At 40.8% G+C, this 17,522-nt stretch overlaps 1 protein-coding gene across 1 annotated transcript in view; it reads left to right on the top strand.

Moving 5' to 3' along the window:
- Nucleotides 1-1,467: 1,467 nt before the first annotated feature.
- The window catches only part of syt8 (synaptotagmin VIII), a 59,436-nt gene continuing 43,381 nt past the window's right edge, over nucleotides 1,468-17,522 (top strand). The window contains exon 1 of the mRNA XM_048545592.2: nucleotides 1,468-1,666. The gene's annotated coding sequence lies outside the window, so the exon portion shown is untranslated. The remainder of the gene's footprint in view (nucleotides 1,667-17,522) is intronic.

Raw genomic sequence — 17,522 nt, 5'->3', positions numbered from 1 at the left:
TAGAAAACTGATCTGCCATCTTTTTGAAGTCCATTATGAATCCACCTGATATTGACTCTAGGGGCCCTGCATTTGTCTTCACCAGCCTTTTTCTTTTCACATACCTATAGAAGCTTCCACTGATTTTCAAATTCTATTATGTGATCAATACATTGAACCTCCGCGTAGTGAAATAGTATTTAAAAGCCACCAAAACATTGACTTACCATGGTGACAACAATCATCCTGCTATACAAGTTGACTAAGTTTCATAATAATAACAGGGAATAAACAAAAGACTGTCTGAACTGAAATTAACACTTTATCCGAAGGCAATGAATGACATTAACCCCTCCCATGGATGTGTAAACAGACACTCATCTTCTATTTTGATTTACATCGTTATGAGAATGTTCATATGTTGTTGATAAATATATGACCTGCAAGTATCAAGAAATTTAGATGTAGAAATGAACTGACAAGGCTATATTTCAAGATATTCATTTTTTGCAGAAGCAGAAGGGATGAAACAAAGGATGCAAAATGTTACACAGGCTGGTAACTTTCTCTCTATGTCTCTGGAGATAAAAAGTGCCTAGTGGCAATATAGAAGATTGCAAGGAAATATCAGAATACCATGAATGTAAAGAATATCTGCAAGCTTTGCTACTGCTCATGGTTTAAGGCATCAACTAAATAACTGCTAAAATCTGACGTCACAAGAGCATCAACAAGATTCTAAATTATATCTTTGAGTCATCATTTTTATACATAATACCTTCTACTTTTTAACTTTGTATGAGTATGTGGGTGTCTGTGGATTAAGTGTGTGTGAGTGAGATTGTCCAACGGCTGTAAGTTTGACATTATGTCTACTATTTTTCTTGGATTTAGCAAGTAATAAGAATTTTTTTATACTCAACTTGCGTTTGGCTCCTGACTGCTATAGTAGAAGTTGATTAACTATATTTAATCGGAGAGAGGTTCAACCTTGTATTAAAAACAACATAAATCATTGTTGTAGACACCAGGTTGTAAAGAGCTGAACCAATTCACCCCTTCCCACATTGTCATAGATAAGCAATAGTCAATTTATAAAACTGTATCAGCAATGAACACAACTTCATTTCCGTAACCATTAGCAATCTCAGATCTGATGTGCTACCTGCTACAGGCCGTCACTATATCCACTAAGCCACAAAGCTGAAATAAAAATCACCATGAAACAAACTTGTAAATCACACTCTGTAGTATTGCATACATATGTAACTTGGTTATCATTCCCTTATGAATGTTGTTTGAAGTATATTTGCATCCAGGCAAGATGTCATAGCTTCTCTTCCAAGTAGAGTAAAAGATACAATGGGATTTTTCCACTGACCTGCTATGGGCGCAGGGAGAGGAATTCCAACACAGCAGTATGCTCAGTGGTTGTGGGTGTTCCCTCTGTGGTGCAGGTGCATTTTCGTCACTTGGGTGTGGCCAACAGTAAGCATCAGATTTCTTCATACCACAAGAAGAAAAGCCAGTCTGGCATCATTTACAGCCAATGATTTTCATAAAGTGAACTCTTATGAAACTATGAACGACAATGAAGGAGAAAGCAGCAGTGAGCTAGAAGGGCAAGAATCATATTTGGATTAACCTGGAGAGGCCCCGACTGTTTGAGATTTTCCCGGGACAGGAGGTGAGAGTTACTGCAAACTTTGTTTAGCTCTTTACTTAAAAATTGAGTAACCAAACAATTGAAACGTGACTGTGGTTTCAAGGTAGTTAAGGGCGACGTTACATTACAAACCAGAAGTTCTCTATGCTTTGATATGTTCTCTGTCTTAACTTATTGATTTTCTTGCATCTATTTCACTAGGATGCCATAACATAGGACTAACTGCCTCTAGTATTTTGCCATCTAACCATTCCATAATGGTGAGCTTTAATAGTGTTTGTGCTGCTTGACATTGGAGGGAATCACTGCAGACTTTCTCAAAGACCAAGAAATACTCTTTCTAGCAAAATTGTGGTGATAATTGCAGATGAAAAACCTGGTGAGATTCTGCTCTACAAATAAGGAACATTGAAACCAAATGCAGCCTAAGTCGATTGTAAACTGTCACCTTTATTTGCTTTAGATAGTGTAGTAGAGCAGAAACTGATATGTTTGAGCCTAGACAGGAGAAGCTGTAAAGAATTACAGCTGAGCCTGAATGTCACCAACACACTTGCACATTTATACACACGACTACATATTCACACATAAATATGTACATATATATGTACACACACGCACACAAACATACACGTACATACACACAAGAAAACCTCACACATACTTACAAATGCAAATTCACACATACAGTCATATGCACACCCGCACATACATACAGATGATTACACATTCACATCCAATCATTCTCCAGTAGAGGTCAAGATGTTGCAATTAGAATTGGAAATTTTGATCAATTCTTTTCATGCCTCACCAACGGAGTGAAAAAAATAAGGTCCATTGTAATGCCCTAGAACTGCTTCATTTTAGGGTAATCAATGCACCTTTCACAAAGAACACAAGCAAACAGCCTCCACCTTACCACAGACATCGTTAGTCGACTCATTTGCTGCATAAATTACACACTATAACAGATAAATATGCCTCATAAGTACACTTACCTAATATTAGAAAAACTTTTATCGTATGAAATTAGCACCTACATCGTCTGAACAGGAAATATTTTGTAATCTCAAAAGCTATTATAGAGTTAGGTTAAAGTCCAAAGGAAAGAAAGAATGGGTAGAGGAGAGTTAGTGGCTGGTGGGAATCAGAGGATCATAGGTGAAATAACTCCACAGAGGCCAGTAATCTGTCAACAAGTCACCCTTTATTTACACATGGAAAGTCCTTGACACTGATCCAGCTCCGTCAGAGCTCTCAGAGTGAACAGAACCTATAGCCAATAGACAATAGGCACTAGTTGCTGGAGTAGGCCATATAGGCCTTCGAGCCAGCACCACCATTCATTATAATCATGGCTGATCATCCACAATCAGTATCCTGTTCCTGCCTTATCCCCATAACCCTTGATTCCACGATCTTTTACGGCTCTATCCATCTCTTTCTTGAATGTATCCAGAGAGTTGGCCTCCACTGCCTTCTGGAGCAGAGCATTCCATGTATCCACCACTCTCTGTGTGAAGAAGTTTTTCCTCAACTCTGTTCTAAATGAAAGGGTTCGTGGTTCAAGTCTAGCTTCATGAACAGCTGCCTCCAGCCAGCTTTATCTATAAATCCTCTGTGTGAGGGATTGGGTATCAGTCCAACTGCGATAAGTGGCTTACTATTTCATTAAAATCCCCACAAAGGCAAACCTACTCGTCAGGTTTCACAATTGGCATGACCATTGTACTCATTCCGTAAACCCATTTGATAACTTCTTCACTCTCCAGCCTTCTGATTTCTGCTTCTACTTATGCCCATAAGGCACATGGCACTGGGTGGCCTTGCAGAATACTGGAATTGCTTCCTGGTCAACATGCAAGGTGACTTTGGCTCAGTTAATTGTCCCTAGACTTTTCTGATTACTGTTTGGGTATTTATGGAGTTATAGAGACATACAGTAAAGAAACAGACCCTTCGGCCCAACCTGCCGAATATAATCCCAAACTAAACTAGACCCACCTGCCTGTGCCTGGCCCATATCACTCCAAACCTATTCATATACTTATCTAAATTTATTTTAAACATTGTAATTTGAATAGAATACAATAGAATCCCCTCAGTGTGGAAGCAGGCCATTCAGCCCAGTGAGTCCTCACTGACTCTCTGAAGATCATCCCACTCTGACCCAACCCGTCCCTGTAACCTTGCATTCCCCATGGCAAATCCACCTAACTTACACGTGCCTGGACACTATGGGCAATTTAGCATGGCCAATCCACCTAACCTGCGCATCTTTGAACTGTGGAAGGAAACCAGAGCACCCAGAGGAAACCTACGCAGACACAGGGAGTACTTGCAAACTCCACACAGATAGTTGGCCGAGGCTGGGATCAAACCTGGGTCTCTGGTGCTGTGAGGCAGCACTGCTAACCACTGAGCCACTGTGCCACCCACACTATGCTAACATCTTCTGGAATTCATTCCACACACAAATGACTCTCTGTGTAAAAATTTGGCCCATATGATTTTTTAAAATCACTTTTCTTTCACCTTAAAAATGTGTCCCCGGTCTTGAAATCTCCTATCCAAGGGGAGAAAACGCCTACCATTAACCCTCTCTGTACACCTCATATTTTTATAAATTTCTATTAGGTCACCTCTCAACCTCCTACGCTCCAGTGAAAGAAGTCCCGGCCTATCTAGCCCTTCCTGAAAACTCAAATCGTCCGTACCTGGCAACATTGTGCAAAATCTCTGCTGAACCCTCTACCACTTGATATCGTTTCTACAATCAGGTGACCAAAACTGGAAACTGTACTCCAGTAAAGGCCTCACCAATATCCTGTACAACCTCAACATGATTTACGAATTCCTATACTCAAAGGAATGAGCAATGAAAACTTCAATTAAGATGCTACTCAAACATTTATTTTCTAATTGCAAAATGTTGAGCCAATCAGTTGAATCTTTTTCAACCAATTTTGCACCATCAAGCTTGAGCCTGAACCTTTTACTACAATCAGTTGTAACTGAATCAGGTGCTTCTCATTGGAGACTGGAACTGAAATTGTACCCTTAATCTGTAGGTGTTCTATGATATAGGTTCTCAGTCAATGTCCTGTGCAAACTCAAGGATTGGATTCCAGAGTGAATTTATGCAAGACTGCCTCTGTGTCCACAGAAACTACCACACCAATATCGACGTCCAATAGAATCAGGTGACCATTTGACCAGAAGTTTATTTCCATTGGTTGTGATTTGAAGATTACTTAGCAATTTAACTGTTCCAAACTAGAAATAAGTAGACTTGCCAGGATGTGTGCTTTCCTGGACAGTGGCCTGTGAGATCTTTTACTCCATTTAGATCTAGTTGGGATTCTTTTGGTGTCTTGAGTTCATGGCTCAGCAGCAACTACAATGGCTTGCTTGCCCGGATCCTGAAGAAAATGTTAAAGACTTGATATGTTTTGGAGTTTTGCTGTGGACTGACCTGGAGTCCCTCTGATCAGGCTATGTCCTGAATGAAGCTATGCAATTGCCTTCACTCAAGCGATGTACCCCAAACTCGATCACACTGGTAAAAGTGTCCACTTCCATCGGAATACCCTATAATTCATATGGTCCACTTTCCATGCTTTCCAATGATAAAGCTAGTTGTAGTGCCTGTTTGAAATCCAGATGGGCTTCAGCTGGTAGGCACTATTGAATGGTTTCAACATTAATCCCAACCACATTGTTACTGAGATAACTGCATGGAGGCCTGTATCCTGTCATCAAGTCACCCTTTATTTACTCGTGGAAAGTCCTTAACGCTGATCCAGGTTTCAAAGTGAACAGAACTTCCGACACTCAGTTTATTATGTCAGCAAGTATTCCCAAATTAATAGCCCAATCAGGGAACTCATATTCTATGAGCAAAAACAGAAGTTGCTGTAAAAGCTCAGCAGCTCTGACAGCATCCGTGAAGCAAAAACCACTGGTATCTTTTCAGGCCCAATGACTCTTCCTCAGATGTTCTAAGGAAAGGCCATTGGACTTGAAAAGTTAACTCTTTTATTTCTTCACAGATGCTGCCAGACTTGCTGAGCTTTTCCAGCAACTTCTGTTTTTGTTCATGAATTACAGCATCTGCAGTTCTTTTGGTTTTTATTCATATTCTACGAGGTCCAGCTGGCTGACCTTGTTACAATCACTACAGTAAGCTACTGAAGTGCGGCTTGAACTCAAATCAGCTGACAGTACAAGTAACACCCTACAATGGGGCCAGCCAAGACAGAGGGTGAATGGTAGCGTGTGGAGTGACATAGGCCTGTCTGGGCCTGTTTTTGTGCTGTGAACTCTATACAGTCCTAAACCTCCTGAATCAGCTTATTTATTTCATATAAAGTTTCACTTGCTGTGCAGTTCATTATAATTGACGAGTTTGTGAATGATTCTGTTAAAGTGTCATAGAAATCATTGCTCAAGATCATCAATAGGAATTCACCCAGCACAGCTCTCAACATGACTTGATTGGTGACCTGATTGCCTGCAGATTTACTCATTTTGAAAAAGTCCTAATTCACGTTATTTCAAATGGTGAAATCATTAGATTGCCTCTAGTTGGAGGTTATTTGAGAGGAATAATGATGGGTTAAGTCTGTCAGCCAAAAGTTCTTTCCAGAATCAGCCTGGCATAGACATATCTATGCATCATACTTGGCATACTTTGTTCCAAATATCACCATCACCGGCCCCGCATGGCAGCCCAGTAGTATACAGTCAAGCTGGAGTTATACTGCGAAGGCTCAATATTGATGTGTCACCCCATGAGGTCTAATGGCATCAGGTCTATCTACTGCATTGCCATTGATAAATTATTTCTCCTTCATGTTGAACATCTCTTTGAAGAAGCACCGAAGGACACAGAATTTATGTCAGGGAGGGGCTTTGATGCCCATCACTAGAGTGGCTTGGTAGCTCCACTCATGACCAAGCTGCCCAAATCCTTAAGGATATAGTTGCTAGACTGGGTTAACAACAAGTGGTGAGGGAACTAACAAGAGAGAAATATATATTTGTTCTCATCCACCCCTATTTACAGTTATGACTGTTCATGGCTGTTGTGCTAACAGTGACTACCACAGATATTGTGGACATGAAATCCTATCTTTAGATTGTGAATGCTAAATGTGAGCACAATGCTAGATCGGACAGATGGGAGCAGATGTAGCAACTCAAAACTTATCATTAGGCGCTGTGGGCCAGGACAGCAGAATTGCATTCAACTACAACACCTAACTCATAACTAGAAAAAAATTTTCTGAAGAAGGATCCTGACCTGAAACATCAATTTTCCTACTCCTCTGATGCTGCATGGCCTGCTGTGCTCCTCCAGCTCCATACTGTGTTATCTCTGACTCTAGCATTGGCAGTTCTTGCTGCACCTGCTCACCGATGCTCAGTTCAGGTTCCTCCAAAGCCGTACATCTCTTGACCTCAAAAATGGACAACAGCTGAATTCCACAGTTGGGGTGAAGGTGACTGCCCTCAACATTGAGCTAGCATTTAACTAAATATGGCATAAAGAAGCCCGAGCAAAGCTGGAATCAGTATGAGTCGATGTGAAAAGATCTTCACTGTTTGGAGCCATATTTAGCACAAAAGAAGATGGTTGTGTTGTTGGAGGTCAGCCATCTTAAATCCAGGACATCTCTGCAGGAGATTCTCAGGGTAGTGCCCCAAGCCCAACCGTCGTCAGCTTCTTCTGTACCTTCCCTCCAACATAAGTTCAGAAGTGGGGATGTTCACTGATTGTTGCACATTGTTCACCACCATTCACAACTCTTCCAATACTGAAGATTTCGGGGAGTTTCTCCACTGTTGACCTTATTATGTATGCACCATACCTCTATGGCACCACCCTTGTGCTCTTTGGAATTAAGAATGGCAGCAGATGTATTTGCTGCAGCAGGAACAGTCTGGGATTCACATCCTTATAACCAGATGCGCACAAGGTCAAACATTGCAAGCCAGGAAATACCTTTCACAGCCTCTGTGTTTGAAGTATTACCCTGGAGATGGCTGCTATCCTCATTGACTGACAGGGATCTAGTGGATACGGCAGCCCAGATGAGACCCATTTACATGCATTAATATCTTGTTATTACCTATTTTTATCTTTATTTAGACTGGGGGGACATATTTTAAAGTGAGAAGAGAAAGATTAAAAGAAAAAATGAGGGGCGACTTTATTTACACAGAAAGTGGTCCGTGTGCGAAATGAACTTCCAGAAGAAGTGATGGATGTGGGTACAGTTACAATGTTTAAAAAACATTTAGATAAGCACATCAATTAGAAATGTTTGTAGGGAAATGGAGCAAATGCAAGCAAGTGGAACTAAATTAGTTTGGGTTTATGGTCAGCATGGACTGGTGGGACCAAACGGTCTGTTTCAGTGCTGTAGTGAGTGTGTAGGCCCATATTTTGCCCAGTAGTCAGGGTCTACTTTCTGGAGCACAGAAAGTTCAAAGATAAGGCAAAACAATATTTTCCATTACTCGTTTCTCTGCACCCTTTGAAGCCAGTTGAAAACCTGGAAACTCAGAAGTCACGCAGCATCAGAGGAGTAGGAAAGTTGTTGTTTCGGGCTGGGCCCCTTCCCAACCTGTAACATCAACTTCCCCGCTCCTCTGATGCTGCCTTGGCCTGCTGTGTTCCTCCAGCTCCTCGCTGTGTCATTTCTGACTCCAGCATCAGCAATTCTTACTAACTCAGAAGTCACACCATGTTGTTTCATAAGGTGATTTTATCAGTAAAATATAAGTGAAAAAATTAGCTCTCAGAAAATATCGCTTAAATTTAAATATTTAAACATCAGCAAAAAAAATCATCATTGATGGTCATCGCAGCACAACTAGCACCCAGCTGATCAGTCCTTTAATGTATGACAGTGACTTGATCAGAAAGACAGGGTTCCTTTACCTTATATTTTTGAGCAGTAGTGCAATTTTCTGAAGCCTGAGATTCAGAGGAATCCCTGCAATTTCATTGGAAAATTGGAGACAAGTAGGAATATAACTAAAACTGGTAAACAGAATGGTGATGAGAAATGATTCAGGAAAAGTCTTGGAAACAAGATACTGTTTGTCAGGAGGCATGGATTTTCTTTTATTCTTTCACAAGATGCGGGTGTTCCTGGCCACAATGTTCCTGGCTCATTTCTAATTGCCTTGAGGAGGTGGAGGTGATCTATTTTCTTAAACTGCTACAAACCATGTGGGTGTAGGGACACCCACAGTGCTATTAGGAACGGGTATTCAGCTTCCTGAACTAGTGGCAGAGAAGGAACAGGAATATAGTTCCAAGTCAGGATGATGTGTAACTTGGAGGGGAATCTGCAAGGTTCCTATTTAAACACTTTAAAGTAACTGAATTCAGTAAGTATTACTATTTAGAAATGTAGGAGTTTTTTTTAAATTGGGAAAGCTAGACAAAGGCCTATGAGTCATATTGCTAAGATTGTAAAGAATAGGAAGAAGATTAAGTAAATCAATACATTTAATTAATGTTTAATTAATGTCAACTTTGACTGTTAAATGCTGCAGCTTGTCAGGAAGGAAAGATTAAGGGAAGTAAATTCTGTCATTTGTGATCCTGGGGAAAAAGTAAATTGAAGTAAGTGACGATGCAGGTAATCTGTAATAAATTAATTTTCAAATGGTATAAGATAGTCAGCAATAAACATCATACACTGAGTTCAAAACTAACCAGCATAATCAAAAGGTGTTGAAATGAGAAACTCACGACCAAAGGGAATGGTGGAGATGAATAATCTAAATACTTTTAAGTACACTTTTTTTGTTTGACGATAAGTTAACAGCAGACTAACGACATTGTTATGTACTTCAATTTATTCATTTCCAAACCAACCTGGAAATGGCCAGTTCATTCCTCATTTGCACATGTCGTTCATTAACCAATTCTAATGCATTGTCCCAATCCCATGAGCCCTACCTTATACAGCAATCGTTTATATGTGACCGTATCAAAAACCTTTTGAAAAATCCAATAGCACCACAGCCATTGGTTTCTCTTTATCTAATCTGCTCATCACATTCACAAAAGAAACTCGAGTAGATCTGTCAAACAAAAAGCGCGGTTAGGGTTTTACCATTTGTGTGGAAGCCTTGATGTCTGAAGGAGATATGCATATTGAATGGCTGCTGCTGGGGCTGCTGTTCTATTAAAAAATACAGCCCGCCCCGAGAGCCACAAGCTCACTCAGTGGGCTAACAGCTTCGCGGCCTCAACACCATAACCAAGTTCAGCCATTGCTGTTAATGTAGGGTGGAAATCAGGGACCTACAGCACGGGCAAAGGCAAGATTTAAAATTACAAAAGGTTTAAATGCTGGGGAGGTATGTCCCACTGCTGATATCATTAGGTCTGTGCTTTCTGCCTTCCCTGTCAGCCTTCCTGTCACTCCACCACTGGGATGCAAACTCACATGGTGAGAGGGTTGACCTGCTGTTGTCAAATTGCTGGTGGAATTGTAAAATGTGTCCTAGTTCAGCCTTCAACTTTGAGAATGCCTGCCTTGCCTCTTTGGGGCAGTAAACCTGTCTGTTTCCAATCCCATCCTTGGTAAAATGCCCTGGCAGTGGACAATGTTGTGGGGAGAATCCAAAAATGATTTCCCATGATTTTGTCAGCCACCCGCACTCCTTCCAGCTTCTTCCCAACACTGGTAAAATTCAGAAATAACACGGTGTGAAGCTGGATGAACACAGTAGGCCAAACAGCATCAGAGGAGCAGGAAAGCTTGACGTTTCGGGTCAGGGCCCTTCTTCGGAAAAAGGTAAAATTGGTAAACTGATAAAATTTAGACCCATTGAGGGGTGGCTTGGTTGTTCGGTGGTTAGCACAGCTACCTCACAGCATCAGGGACTTGGGTTCAATTCCACTCTTGGGTGAATATGTGGAGTTTGCATGTTCTCCCAATTTCTGCTGGGTGCTCTGGTTTCCTCCCACAGTCCAAAGATGTGAAGGTTAGCTATATTGGCCACGCTAAGATGCCCACAGTGTTCATGGATGTCTAGGTTAGGTGCATTAACCATGAGAATTGCAGAGTTACAGGGTAGGGAAATGAGGCCCTGGGTGGGATGCTCTGCAGCGTTTTAGTGTGGGTGCATTGGGCGGAATGGCTTGTTTTCATATTGTAGGGATTCTACTAAAAAATTCTATACTGATTCTGTCTATACTTCACTATGTACCCTGTTAGTAGTCTCTTAGTAATAGATTCCAGCACTTTCCCAATGACTGATATTAGCCTAACTGGCCTGCAATTGCCTGTTTTCACTTTATCTCCCTTCCTGAATAGTTACATTTGCTAAATTTCAATCCATTGGGATCATTCGAAAGCATACTGAGTTTTGAAAGGTTCAAACCAATGCATCCATTTTATCTACCTCTGCCGCCATATCTTTTGATCTGGGTTGGCATGGTGGCTCAGTAGTTAGCACTTCTGCTTCACAGTGCTAGGGATCTGGGTTCAATTCCACCCTTGGGTGACTATCTGTGTGGGGTTTGTAGATTTTCCCCACGTCTGCGTGGGTTTCCTTGAGGTGCTCCAGTTTCCTCCCACAGTCCAAAGATGTATAAACTAGCTGCATTGGCCTGTAGTGTTTCAGGGATGTGTAGATTAGGTGGGTCAAAGGGAGATGGGTCTGGGTGGGATGCTTTGAAGGTCAATGTGAACTTGTCAGGCCAAAGGGCCTGTTTCCATGCTGTAGGGATTCTATGAACTATGAACAACATATAGGCCATTAGGAGATGTGATTTGTTGGCTGTTAGTATTTTTAATTTTTTTCAATACTTTTTGTGTAAACCGAATTACTTTGGTTCACCTTGGCTTACAAATATTTCTGGGTTTTTTTTGTATATTTTATTATGTTGATGGGCACAAAATATCTGCTGAACTTCTTTACCATTTTTGAATTGTCTTTCTGTCTTAGCTCTAAAGGATACGTGTTTACTTTTACAATTTTCTTTTTCTTTTAGTTGCACAAGGTCTTACATTCTGTTTTCACAATTCATGTACTTTGTATTCTGTTTTCTTCCTCTTTATCAATTATTGGCCGGTTTCAAGCCTCTTTTCATCCAAATGTCATGTTGTTTGATCTTGCCCTTGGTTATTATTGTAACTTTGATATTTGTCTCTATGATTATTTTACGTATTTCTTCCTCTGCTTCTCTAACATTATTTTAAACTACCTTTTTTGTAGAATTCATCCTTTATCATTTTGTGTCTATCCAACAGAATTCTACTTTGCACTGCCAGTTTTGACAATCTGTTTCATGCCCATTATTTTAACTCCAATAAATACAGTCACTTCAACTCCCCTTTTTTCCTTTCTACATTTTCTGAATATTTTAAACAAACAACATAGCATTTTCAGTCCTGAATTTTCTCAGTGAGATGGAGGCTAAAAATCACTCAGTTCAAGCCCAATAATGTGTGGAGTTAGTACATTTTCACTCATTTCCATCTTTGAATTATGAATCTTGGACCTTTACATGGTTTCTCAATGAAATAAATACCTGCCCTTTCTAAACAGCAATAACTGAATCATGGCATTAGTTTGTAGACATCAGTAAAACAAACTTCAGCAGGAAAGACCAAGGATTGTGTGAGTCAGGATGTGTAAATATGTAGAGCTTAGCACAGTTCTCCCAGGTAACAATCTGAACTTTCAGTCTCAGAACAGTAACACCCACAGCATTGTTGCATATATTTTAGCCTTTCACATGTCACCTTTCCTATGGTTTCCCAAGAGTCTGTGAAACAGTGCCAGATTGATATTAATTTTGTGTTTTTTTGAGATCAGAGACTCGAGGAACGTAATGACATATTTAAGACATAATAATTCTTGATAACCATTTTCTATTCTTTTAATGAGATACAATTCATAGGAAGATCTTGAGACCATGAGATTCCAAGCACCATCTTGTAAATCTTTAATAAATTATTTGTGTAATGTTATCGCAATTATTTTTGAATTTTGAGCTTGAAGAATTCAGGGGAGGGACCCAGTGAAAGTAAATAGGCATGGAATGTATGGGAAAGAGATAGGATCTATGGGAAAGTTCAGATTATTAAAGAATTGTAGGATGTGGAGACGGCTGTAAGAGGTAATGGGTTTCATTATGTATGGCCCTTGAAAAGAATGAATTGGGGCAGATGACAATCCAATGATTCTGGAATTTTATTAAGTTCGGATATTTGCAAAGTAATTTTAAATTTCCTGTAATTTTCTTAAAAATACTTTCAATTTAGAAGTAATAAATTGCTTTTATCTGATCAGAACAAGCAGTTTGTATCGGAAGTATTAGCCTTAACCAGTTTGTGCATTAATTTCTCATTACTGTGCAGGTAGAGTCAGAGCCACTCCTGTTTAATTGTGGTTCTTGTTTGAGTTACTGGGCTAGATTGCCTTCATAATTCTACACTAAAGGAACTGGAATGGTGTTAGAGGATGAAGCAAAATGTGAGCACTATGTTATAAAACTTGCTTGAAATTTGATCTGCATTTCTGTTTCCTCACCCTTGCTGCTTTATGTACCACCTGGATATAGGGAGTGGGCATCTGTATCCCTCTTAAATTATTGTTCTATCTCTCTCTGTTGCTCCAGAATTACAATACACAAAGTGACAACAGTCCTGAGTCTAACAGCAATAATGACTTAAGTTGCCTACGTGGAAGCAGAGGCCTTAAGGTGGTTTCACATCCATTTATTTTCTACCAACATTTAGCCATGCTAATTGCTTCAATTTTAGCTGAGCATTTCAGTGGTCCCTGACAGTGTGTTCCATTACTTCTGTAGTTTCACCGATAGTCCTAGTGCAGGATAGAAAAGGGGATATAATCCCAAACACTGATGTGAGAAGGTGGATCTGATAGTGGGAGTCTAATTCAGGGTCCAATTTGCTAACATGGTAAACATTCACCTGGCAGAGGAAGAAGCAGGAGCTTGTCTCTTTTTCACAGAGGTTTTTTTTAACAAATACTCAGTATGGTGTAAGTGCAGATTACTATTCCCGTTGGGAGGCCAGTCCCCAAAAGGCAGAACTGCCTTATGCCCTAAACCTTCCCTAATTACTATTGGCTACTCTTAATCACAAATAGAGTATGCATGGTTATGTAGGCAAGTGAAACATTAGCACAGGGAATGTCCAATCCTGAGAATCTTGCCTGTCTTTGGATGGGGGTGCGATCTGCTAGGCAAGGGAACAGGATGAGTTTGTGGGATTAAGGGGAAACTCTGCTGTTTCTCCTGGTCCACAGCACTGAACAACAGTTACCTTCTCCCTGAAACTGTCCTCACCTTGCTTCATAAAAACCAAAAGGATTTTGGATCAGAGTTATTGTTTCGCGTCCAGTGCCTGTTCTGAGGAAGAGTCACCAGGCCTGGAATGTTAACTCTGATTTCTCCTCACAGATGCTGCCAGGCCTGTTGAGCTTTTCCAGCAACTACTGTTTCTTTTCATAGAAGTAGAATCATAAAATCCCTACAGTATGGAAACAGGCCATTCAGCCTAACAAGTCCACACTGCCCCTCTAAACAGCGTCCCACCCAAACCTATTCCCTTACCTAAACCACCTAACCTAAACATCCCTTAGCATCAGGGGCAATTTAGCATGGCCAAACCACCTGGTCTGCACATCTTTGGACTGTGGGAGGAAACTGGACCACCCAGCGGAAACCTACGTAAACACAGAGAGAATGTGCAAATTCCACACAGACGGTCACCTGAGGCTGGAATCGAACTCAGGTTGCTGGTACTGTGGGGCAGTAGCGCTAACCAATAAACCACCTTCTGTGCTGCCCTTCTGTGTCTCACCTTACTTCAGCTGCTTGAGAAATCCTGAGTAGAATCTGCAAAGCCAGTTAAACTACAAGCTACTGCTTTATTAATCTATTTAAAATGCCAACACCCCCTCCCAGGTCTATCTGCCTCCGTTAAACCCTGAAGTAAACAAGTTGGAGCAAGCTTCCTCAAGTTAATAATTTTTCCTGATTTATTTTCTCACCCATACTCAGTCTTGTACCTACAGTAAAGTTCTTCCTGACATCTTTAATGAAAATGGTCAGGATTCTGGTGGAGTTAAAGGGGTGCAATCATACCCTTTGTCTTGAATATTGGTGGCTGGTAACATACAAAAGATCAAAGTTCTCAGCACAAAACCTCCCATGTAGAATACACACCATTAACAGAACCTGCTTAATTTTCCTTCCACTTGAATGCATGGAATGAGAAATAAATGGGATCAATGAGAAGTGTCTATTCCTCCTTGTTCAACTTTCCCCTCTGGACTTGTCCATGGTGGCTTTTTTTTAGCTCAGCTGATCCCGACCAAAATTTGTCCCTCTGCCCTCCCATATTGATTGTTTGTTTCAAACAATTGCCAATGATTTTCAAATATAATTTAAATACAATCTGAACAAATAGGTTGAAATTGCATTAACAACATTTTGGCAGATATTTTAAAATTTTTTCAACCACGTTGGCTTATTACCATGAAATAATTAATTTTTAAGGCAGATCAGCTCTACTGGTAAATGAGAAGTAAGTATTAATGTGTCCAGGATCTCAACAAGATGCAGCAGGTATAAAACGGGATGCCTATCCCCACAAGCATCTTCCACTCCACAAAACAATACACTATTTTTCTGCTCAATATACTTTTTTTTCCCTCTGGTTAAATCTTAACAAGTACCACATCAGTGAGACCCTCAAAAACCATTTCACATTGTAACGTCTATTTAAAATTTCCTACCTTGCTGTAATATTAAACCTTTAATATTTTCCTATTTTTATCTTATTTTTCAAGTCTGTAAGTCATGCAACTACTTTTATTCCTCTGCTGTATCTAAGAATTGTACCTAAATACTTGTACCTCAGATGTTGCCATAAGAAGGCAGTTGTTGCAGAAGTTTTTCACTGTACTCCTGCAATGCAGTACACATGACAATAAAAGGATATTGTACAAAGGTGAACTTCATCCTCTGTAGTGCCAATCCCACAGTTGTTAACTCTGACTTTGTGTAATAGATTATAAAGGGTAATAATGAATCAGCGAATTCATCAGAAATATAGGAATGAATTGACACTATACTTATAATGGACATTACAATACCATACAGACCATCTTAAACTCAAACCTCATGGGAAGTCAACTTTTCAGAGAAAGACAAACAAGTGGTTAACACTCTTCTTCTTAGCTGTCTGAGTTGTGGATTAGCTTGCTGAGATGTCAATCAAACCTTGAATATTGAGAACACAAACTTCAAAACAGTTTTTACTGTCATGTTTCCACCTTATTTTCCCTTGTTGAGGCTGCATACTGTTGTCATTATCACTTCAAGAGCGACATTCAATGAACAAAATAACCAAGATGTATAATGTGCAACTAGCAGTCTCTAGATAGGTTGTAGCATGTAATGTGGGGGGGGGTGCAGCTATGTTTTCTTGCAACTCTAAGTGCTGAGCTTCTCTAACAAACCTCTACCAATCAATCCTGTAACATATCTTCAATAAAACACAGACCAGTCCCAGTTTAACAAAGTGTGGAGCTGGATGAACACAGCAGGCCAAGCAGCATCTTAGGAGCACAAAAGCTGACGTTTCAGGCCTAGACCCTTCATCAGAAAAGGGGGATGGGAGAAGGTTTTGAAATAAATAGGGAGAGAGGGGGAGGCGGATCATAGATGGATAGAGGAGAAGATAAGTGGAGAAGAGACAGACAAGTTAAAGGGGCGGGGATGGAGCCTGCAGAGGTCAGTATAGGTGGGGAGGTAGGGACGGGTTAGGTCAGTCCAGGGAGGATGGACAGGTCAAGGGGGCAGGATGAGGTTAGTAGGTAGGAAATGGAGGTGCAGCTTGAAGTGAGAGGAGGGGATAGGTGAGAGGAAGAACAGGTTAGGGAGGCAGGGAATGGCTGGGCTGGTTTTAGGATGCGGTGGGGAGGGGGAGATTTTGAAGCTTGTGAAGTCTACATTGATACCATTGGGCTGCAGGGTTCCCAAGCGGAATATGAGTTGCTGTTCCTGCAGCCTTCGGTTGACTCGTTGTGGCACTGCAGGAGGCCCAGGATGGACTTGCCATCTAAGGAATGGGAGGGGGAGTTGAAATCGTTCGCAACTGGGAGGTGCAGTTGTTTATTGCGATCCGTGCGTAAGTGTTCTGCAAAGTGGTCCCCAAGCCTCCGCTTGTTTTCCCCAAAGTAGAGGAAACCACAATGGGTACAGCGGACGCAGTATACCACATTGGCAGATGTGCAGGTGAACATGTGTTTGATGTGGAAAGTCATCTTGGGACCTGGGATGTGGGTGAGTCAGCATTGGTTGTACAACCCTAAATGCCCTTGAACTGAATGACTTGCTAGGCCAATTCATAGACCATGTAAGAGTCAACCATATTGATGTGGATCTGGAGTCACATAGGCCAATGAAGTAAAGGTGGCAAATTTCTTTTCCTGAAAAGTATTAGTGAACTAGATGGGACTTTCTGAAAAAGGTTGATAGTCGTCATGGACACCATTACAGAGACCTGTTTTCTGTTCCAGATTTATAAACAAAATTCAATTTCCACTAGCTGCTGTAGTGGAGATTGAATCCCATGTCCCTACAGCAATAGCCTTGCCTCTGAGTTACTACTTCACAGACATTACCACCATGCTGCCAACTCCTCAAGAACGCAAATGACATAGATATGGGAATTGCCAAATGCCCCCTATGCATGTCGGAGACTGCCACCATACAATGAGGCACTATCAATTTTGGATCCCACAGAGGTGACTGTCAAGGAACTGGAAGATGCCCATCCAGCTGGTGTAAAGCAATGCAGTG

Source organism: Stegostoma tigrinum, chromosome 17 (genome assembly GCF_030684315.1).
Source record: "Stegostoma tigrinum isolate sSteTig4 chromosome 17, sSteTig4.hap1, whole genome shotgun sequence".
Taxonomy (NCBI): Eukaryota; Metazoa; Chordata; class Chondrichthyes; order Orectolobiformes; family Stegostomatidae; genus Stegostoma; species Stegostoma tigrinum.
The sequence above is the reverse complement of the archived record's forward strand: the minus strand, read 5'-3'. Positions and strand labels throughout refer to the sequence as shown.